The sequence below is a fragment of the Ostrea edulis genome, chromosome 5 (genome assembly GCF_947568905.1).
Source record: "Ostrea edulis chromosome 5, xbOstEdul1.1, whole genome shotgun sequence".
NCBI classification, from domain to species: Eukaryota; Metazoa; Mollusca; class Bivalvia; order Ostreida; family Ostreidae; genus Ostrea; species Ostrea edulis.
The window spans coordinates 72,082,110-72,091,007 of NC_079168.1; the positions used below are offsets into that span (position 1 = coordinate 72,082,110).

General features: G+C 35.9%; 1 long non-coding RNA gene across 1 annotated transcript; it reads right to left on the bottom strand.

Moving 5' to 3' along the window:
- Positions 1-300: 300 nt before the first annotated feature.
- LOC125651708 (uncharacterized) lies at positions 301-8,552 on the bottom strand. Its single transcript, XR_008803060.1, has 4 exons — positions 8,167-8,552; positions 6,541-6,761; positions 5,363-5,427; positions 301-4,910 (listed from the first exon to the last, which is right to left on the bottom strand). It is a non-coding gene; the product is annotated as an uncharacterized LOC125651708 (long non-coding RNA).
- Between the last annotated feature and the right edge of the window lie 346 nt (positions 8,553-8,898).

Here is an 8,898-nt window from a genome sequence, read left to right on the forward strand (position 1 = left end):
TTATGATTTGATGATAAAGCATTTTATCTCAAAGAGGTTCCAAGTTATACAGCACCCTAACTCTAACAGGAAGCAGTGTATGCTAGGACTAAAATAATTATAGCTTCTCCCAAAGTAGAACTTCTATTGTGCTTATCAAAAACAATCGTTGTCAATAGTACAGTGTACTTGGGATCAGCTGGACTTGTTACACTACAGAAATCATGGAACACACTGTTTCCATGTTGTACCTGTTTGGTTGTGAATCCCAGATGATGTTCAACAACTTGTTCAACACCTTGTTTGAAATGAAAAGACTTGTAAAGTTTACAAATTTATTATAGCACAAGTCAATATTGTTTTAGAGTAGCTGATAACAAGTAATAAGTTTTCCAATAAAAATAAATGAGTACAAGCAGAAAAGGTTACATAGGGTGTTTTTCTGATGCCATTTCTAGAATAAAGTGCACGGCCACGGCACATGATATGCCCGTCACATATTGTTAACAGTATAGATTGTACCCATTAAAACATTTTTTATATCACCTTAATTAAATGTCACAGTGACCTTAAAGTAGGATGCGACACACCTTCTACCTAAGATGCATTAGTTGACCAATTTTGGTGATTCTAGGTCTAATAGTTTTCAAGTTATGAGTCGGACAAGTTTTTGCCATATATGGCCATATCTTCCTAATGAAAAGTCACAGTGACCTGGTTTTAATGTGCGACACACCTTCTACCCAAGATGTATCTACAGACAAAGTTTGATGATTCTAGGCCTTGTAGTATTTAAGTTACGGGTCGGACACGAAAAAGCTAACAGACGGACGGACAGACGGATATCTTCTTAATGAAAAGTCACAGTGACCTGGTTTTAATGTGCGACACACCTTCTACCCAAGATGTATCTACAGACAAAGTTTGATGATTCTAGGCCTTGTAGTATTTAAGTTACGGGTCGGACACGAAAAAGCTAACAGACGGACGGACATGAACGCCATACCATAATACGTCCCATCTTAAGACGGGCGTATAAAAAGGCTTTAAATAGTATCAGCCATCATCAGGTTGTCACATACTTTCTTTCCATGAATAAAAGCTCCTAAACTTAAAAGTGACAGGAGGCCGGTAGATAGACAACTAGAGCTCTGCGGAAAATATTTCCCCAAAATTGACCATGATCAACAATCTGTAAATATTCTAAAACACCAAAGAAGTTATTTACAAAGACCCTAGCTTCAAAACTGTGAGAGGAGTTAAAAGGTCAAACCGTCATTTATTTAATACATGTATATTTCCTCAAAAACTGACTCGGTTAAACCTGTAATTTTCAACAACAAAAATTTAAACAAAAATCAAAATCATAGCCACATACACATTTTCCATACCCATACAAATACTCTGCAGAATAAGGTTCTCAGTTGAATATTGGGAGAAATTTGACAAATCATGTACTTTCTATGTAATGTTTCCTCAAAATACTCAGTTCAAGAATCTGTAATTTTCTCGAACAAGGTTTTCCCATTAAGTGAACCTACAACCTTGACCTTAAAAAACAATAAGCATCTTCCTTTTATGGTGATCAAATGTACCAAGTTGTAAGATTCTAGAGCTTACGGTTCAGTCTGTATCCCATCTTACAAGGTCCGGACAGACAACACCATACCATAATATGTCCAGTCTCTGACGGGCAAGTACCATAATAAGAAAATCTAAAGTTATGACCCTAACAAGCTTTCACAAACTATAAAACATGAGGTGTTTGTAAAACAATTACATATAAGCCCCCATGGTGCAAAATTGAAAAGGGTTATACATATGCATAATTTGATTGATAGTAGTATCATCAATTCGAAATATTGAGCAAACAATATCTTCCTATGTCAGGAGTGGATTGACCAAGTGACCTAAAAATCAATAGGGGTCATCTACTCCTTATGCTGTACCAGGTTTGGTGTCAATCAAGCAAATAATTCTTAAAACATAAGAGACAATATATTACTATGTCCAGTTTACCCCTTGACCTTTGACCATATGACCTCAAATCTACTCCTTGAGATGTACCAGTGTACCAAGTTTGATGTCTGTCAAGCAAAGGGTTCTCAAGATATTGAGCAGGCAGTGTCTTCCTATGTCCAGAGTAGATTGACCCTTGACATTTCGACCTGAAAAACAATTGGGGTCCTCTTCTTTTCATAACCAACCCACATATGAAATATATTACGATCAAGTGAATGGTTCTTAAGATATTAAGCGGACAACATGTGGTCTACCGACCGACCAACAGGTGCAAACCAATATGCCCCTCTTCTTTGAATGGGGGCATAAATATAGTGTTATAACACTAAAAGGCTTCCATACATCTAAAAGTAACATAGGACAAGGCTAACTATAGAAACATTGAGATAGCCTAAACACTTAAACTCTGAGAAAGTAATATCTGATACTACCCTGAACCAAGTAAATTGACTCTGCTAAGGTATTTACATATAATGTAAAATCTAAATAGTTCCCTAACTCAATGTTATGTTCATTTCCTACTCTATGTAAAAGATAAGAGGCGAACACGAAATTCATGTGAAAAGTACAAACCTTAGAGTTCTTTAACCTAGCAGAGTGAGTAAATCTGAGTCAGCTCCTTATATAGGGCTGACAAAATCAATGGGATACTAAATACAAGAGGCCCAAGGGCCTAGAATCGCTCTTCTGATAAATTGTACAACCCCACCATTTCTATTCTTAGCCTCTTAGTATTCTAAATCTTTAGTTAAATCCTAAGAATTCAAAAAAAGTAGGTCAATGTGACCTACTTTTTGGTTTACACATTTTGAGAACCCAAGAAATATCAACTGACAAAGTTTGATGATTTTAAGCCAATTAGTATCTGAATATTGAAATATAGCTGTCAAATTCCAATCGTAGGTCATGGTGACCTACTTTCTGGTCAGCGAACTCCGAACATGCAAGACCCATCAACTGACAAAGTTTGATGACTGTAGGTCAAATAGTATCTGAAATATATAAATATAGCCGTCCAATTCCAAAAGTAGGTCAAGGTGACCTACTTTTTGGTCAACACCCTTTGAACATGCAAGACGCATCAACTGACAAAGTTTGATGACTGTAGGTCAAATAGTATCTGAAATGTATAAATATAGGTGTCCAATTCCAAAAGTAGGTCAAGGTGACCTACTTTTTGGTCGAAACCCTTCGAACATGCAAGACCCATCAACTGACAAAGTTTGATGACTGTAGGTCAAATAGTATTTGAAATATATAAATATAGCCGTCAAATTCCAAAAGTAGGTCAAGGTGACCTACTTTTTGGTCGACACACTCCATTGACTCAAGATGCATCAACTGTCAAAGTTTGATGATTGTAGGTCAATTAGTGACTGAAATATATAAATATAACTGTCAAATGCCAAAAGTAGGTCACAGTGACCTACTTTTTGGTCGATACACTCCGAAGACTCAAGATGCATCAACTGACAAAGTTTGATGATTGTAGGTCAAATAGTGTGTGAAATATAGTAATTTAGCTGTCAAATACCAAAAGTAGGTCACGGTGACCTACTTTTTGGTCGACACAAACCGAAGACTGAAGACGCATCAACTGACAAAGTTTGATGATCCTAGGTTTTACAGTGCCCAAAATATGCATCTAAAATTGAAAATGTGAAATTTGAATATCTGCAAAATTCAAAAAGTAGGTCACTGTGACCTACTTTTTTAATAAATATGTTTCAAGGCCTCAAGATGCATCAACTTACAAGATTTGATGATTCTAAACCTCTCGGTATTTGAAATAACAACTTAAAATATATCTATAAATGATAAGCCATCAAATTCAGAAAGTAGGTCACGGTGACCTATTTTTCAGTTGACGAATTTCAAGGTCCCATGATCCACCAACTGACAAGTTTTGATGATCATAGGCTTCAAAGTGTCCAAGATATGCATCAAAATTAATTTTAAAATAAATACCTGTAAAATTCAAAAAGTAGGTCACCGTGACCTACTTTTGAGACAACTTGACACAAGGTCCTAAGATGCATCAACTGTCAAAATTTGATGATCCTAGTCCTTATAATGACTAAAATATCTAAGATTTAAGGAATTTAAAAAAAATTTAAATTTAGGTCAACTTTGAAGTGACCTTGAGACCATGCCCTTTGCCCCAGGGTAATGCCTTGAACAATTTTTAATCTACAACATATCCTCATCCTTATGTGTAAGTTTGGTGATAATCTGCCCTGTGGTTCTTGAGAAGAAGATTTTTTAGCAACCACTACTTTTGTTTGTATTTTCCTGATTATCTCCCCTTGTTAAAGGGTCACATCCCTTTATTTAGTATGTATGAAAGCCCTTGGGCCAATGATACCCTTTAACAAATTTGAAAGAAATTGGCCAAGGGGTTCTTGAGTTATAGCCCTTTTTCTAAAAAGTTTACGCACACCGCACAAATGGCCATAGCATTAGCTCTTTGAGCCTTTGGCTCAGAAGAGCTAATAAATGCTCAATCTGATAACCCAGGATTAAGCCTCTTGGCCAATGAAATTGCAGAAAACAAATTATGTTCAGGAAGACTGACATAATGGCAGGTATAATGAATTACATAGCACAGTGAAAGGTAAACATGTGAAACATTAAGATATTTCCTTTATAAAATCTTAAATGTAAAGTTTGAAAAGGTTGCATGTATAGTACAATGTATGCCAGTGGATTTGAAAATGACCTGAATCAATGCTCTTTCTATTTGGTACAAAACAGATATAGTTATGATTAATCATTATATCATTGGGTAAAGGCGGCAGTCTGCTTCCCTTAAGGATGTATTCTAAACAGTGGATGCAATCAAAATATCTGCCTCCACAAACATAATATCTTTGAAGTATTGGATGTGTGTGTTCATATTCTGTCCAATCCTGTAACATGAAAAACAAGACATAATCTTATTGGCTCATCCTAAATTTAGTATCCTATCAAAGTTTAACTAGTAAATTGCATTCTTCTATTGTGTTATCGAGTATATAAGCTCAAACTCAGTATTTATCAAGTTTCTCTGAATAATTAGAATTTATCCTACCATCTCCTACCATTATCTTTTTCCTTTAAATATTGAATATCTTAGACAGAAAATAAAATCATAAAAACTTTATATATCACACAATGCGAAGTCAATATAAAATTACTGGTAAAGAAAGTTCAACTCTTTGACACAAGTATGATGGAAAATTAAAGATAACGGTGATAATGTTTCGAGGATTGTTTTCATCTCTCAAACAAAATACATGTAGAATTTCAGATTGAAAATAGAAGCAATGTTGACTATTTGAAATGACCATATGGAATTTGTGCACCACAAAGATGAACTTACATAATGGATTTTAGCCTAAACAGCCCAAATTCTCCCAAAACCAATGCACACAGTTCTAAACTACCCTGGATGAAAAAATGAAAGAAAAAAAGATTTATATATATATATGTCTGTTCTTAATGTTTGAATATCTTCACACAAATAAAAGATATAGGTTAACAAAGAGGCCCATGGGCCACATCGCTCACCTGAGTCACCCTGGTCCAGTTCTAAAGATTTTCCCTATATATTCGCATGTAAAACTTTGGTCTCTATTGTGACCCCATCCTACCCCCAGGGATCATGATTTGTAACAAGAGGCCCATGGGCCACATCGCTCACCTGAGTCACTTTGGCCCATATCTGAAGACTTTCCATATATATTTGCATGTAAAACCTTAGTCCCTATTATGGCCCAAACTACCCTTTGCATACTTGAATCTACACTATGTCAGAAAGCTTTCATGTAAATGTCAATTTCTTTGGCCCAATGGTTCTTGAGAAGAAGATTTTTAAAGCTTTCTCCTATATTTGTATGTAAAACTTTGACCCCCCCCCCCCACTTGTGGCCCCATCCTACCCCCCAGGGGCCATGATTTGAACAAACTTGAATCTGCACTACGTCAGGAAGCTTTCAGGTAAATTTCAGCTCTTCTGGCCCAGTGGTTCTTGAGAAGAAGATTTTTAAATGACCCCACCCTATTTTTGCATTTTTATGATTATCTCCCCTTTGAAACGGACATGGCCCTTCATTTGAACAAACTTGAAAGCCCTTCACCCAAGGATGCTTTTGGCCATGTTTGGTTGAAATTGACCCGGTGGTTCTGGAGAAGAAGTCGAAAATGTGAAAAGTTTAACAGACGGACGGACAGACAGACAGACGACGGACAAAAAATGATCAGAAAAGCTCACTTGAGCTTTCAGCTCAGGTGAGCTACAAACTTGAATCTGCACTAGGTCAGGAATCTTTAACGATAATTTCAGGTCCTCTGGCCCAGTGGTGCTTGAGAAGATTTTTAAATGACCCCACCCTAATTTTGTGATTATCTCCCCTTTGTGCCAAGTTTTGGTTGAAATTGGCTCAGTGGTTCTGGAGAAGAAGATGAAAATGTGAAAAGTTTATGCCGACGACAGACAACTAACAAATTTTGATCAGAAAAGCACATTTGAACCTGAGAAAAAAAAAATTTAGAACTTACTGGCAAAATCTCGGTGCCCTGTAAATGTGATTTCTTACATCCTTATTGGCGGGGTAAAAGCATCTGTTAAATTCTGAGATGGTGTTCCCTGGTGAAATAGTATCCTTTACAAACAGACGGAAATGTCTTTTTGTTTCATCAACGCTTTGTGTGCCCTCGTGTACAAGTAAATGTATTTTTGATATAATAGTCTCATCTACTGGCTGGCTTAATCCTGGAAACTAAGAAAACATTCTAAATGAATACATGTAATTATATAAGGGGATTTGAAACAAAATGTATGCCTCTCTTGCTGAACTTTGCCAACAGAATTTAAGTTTTACAATTTTCATTTATGTATATTGAAAGTTTGATGCCAGTGACATTTGGGAATTACTGACATAGCATAATTTTAGGGATTGTAGCATTGGTGAGAAACACTGCACTGCCACCGGTCTCTAATTTATGAATGGGCTTGTAAATTTTTCAGTTAAAGTTTATAATCTGATTGGACTACTTGTCTGGCAATATATACAGGGCTCGAAATTAATGTATGCCCGTCACTCCGTGACTGGTTAAAAGTCTGGCTGACTGACTGACATTTGTTTTCGTCAGTCAGATGAGTTAATTTTCTAAAGCATCATTTTGGAAAATATACTTATGAAAGAAGTAGGTACAGTTTCTAAAGTCATTTGGACCAAAATATTGATGATTTCACTTGGAGCTCAAACCCTGGCATTCAAATAAGGTATGGATTAGCAAACCCAAAATCTGCTCAGTTTGATCAGCAAAATGATTTGTGTCATATGACGTGAGCTAGAAGTTGGCATAAAATTGCAAAAATGCCATTTTCAATGAAAATATCCACAAATTCAGGTGGTTTTCTTATCAGAAAACATACAGTGCATGCGTCGAGCAAATTCATATTCAAGTATGTTTTTCATCTTAAATTAATACACAATATATATCATTTTTATTTTGCTCGACAAATGCGCACATCTTTTCCTGAGCAATAATCTGTATGACATTTGACAGTTTTCAGGCTTATTTGAAAACAAGATGTGTTTGTGAAACACAAATGCCCCAGATAATGGCCAATTCCAAAGATGGTCAAGGTCACAAGGGCAAATATCTTGGTACCAGTAGAAAGATCTTGTCAAAAGAAATCATCATGTATAATACGAAAGCTCTAATATTTACCATTTAGAAGTTATGACCAATGTAAAAAAAATTAAAAGTAAGTTAAATGTCAAGGTCAAAAGGTTTAATACCAACGGAAAGGTCTTGTCACAAGGAACACTCATGTGAAATATCAAAGCTCTATCACTTACTGTTCAAAAGTTATTAGCAAGGTTAAAGTTTTCAAAAAGTAGGTCATACTCCAAGGTCAAGGTCACATGGTCAAAATTGTTGGTACCCCTGGAAAGGTCTTGTCACATGGAACACTCATGTGAAATATCAAAGCTCTATCACTTAATGTTCAAAAGTTATTAGCAAGGTTAAAGTTTTCAAAAAGTAGGTCAAACTCCAAGGTCAAGGTGTCAAAAATGTTGGTACCCACGGAAAGGTCTTGTCACAAGGAATACTGGTGACATAAAAAGTTAGCTTCAAGCCCTGTATATAGGGAGTAAAAGATGCTTCATTTACCTCCCCTACTAGATGCTTTCTGTGATCTGCTGGATCTGGTAAAAACAATGAATCTCCACTTTCTTCTGAATGCTTTCCTTGGCCAACTTCTCACAGAGGAGCTTTGATATTGTTTTCCTTTTCCAGATAGAGTCCGTTTCTTGAATCTGAAGACAAATGTGACACCATTTTAACATGTCTCAGTAGTCCTCATAAATTCCAGTAATTAATTCATCACTAAATGTTTTAACCTCTAATTGAAAATGATTTCATATTTGAGTCTTCGCAGGGGTTTTCCTACCATTTTCAAACTGGGTCCAGAGTCCGTAGAATTGGGAAAATTGACACATAAAATGTTCAAATTGGGAAAGTATGAAAAGTATTAATTACTTTGTGCTTAGATACGTATAAATAAAAGAGAAGAAAAAAATGTTTTCACTCAGCAAAACATGATATATATTCATAGCAAAATCTGTATCAGAGATCTCATTCCTTTCTGTCTAAAAAAAATTCTAATTATGTCTCCCCTCTTCCAGGGGGAGACATAGTTTTTGTACTTCATCTGTCTTTCTGTCTGTCACAAAATCTTGTGAACACTTCTCCTATATGGCTTATCGGATAGTCTTGAAACTTTGTGCAATGCTTCATTCTCATTTGTAGATGTGCATATTGGTGGGACAGGATGATCCAATTATTTTCCTTAAAGTTATAGTGGATCTAACAGGGGTGGAAGAACAGTGTCATTGTTACATA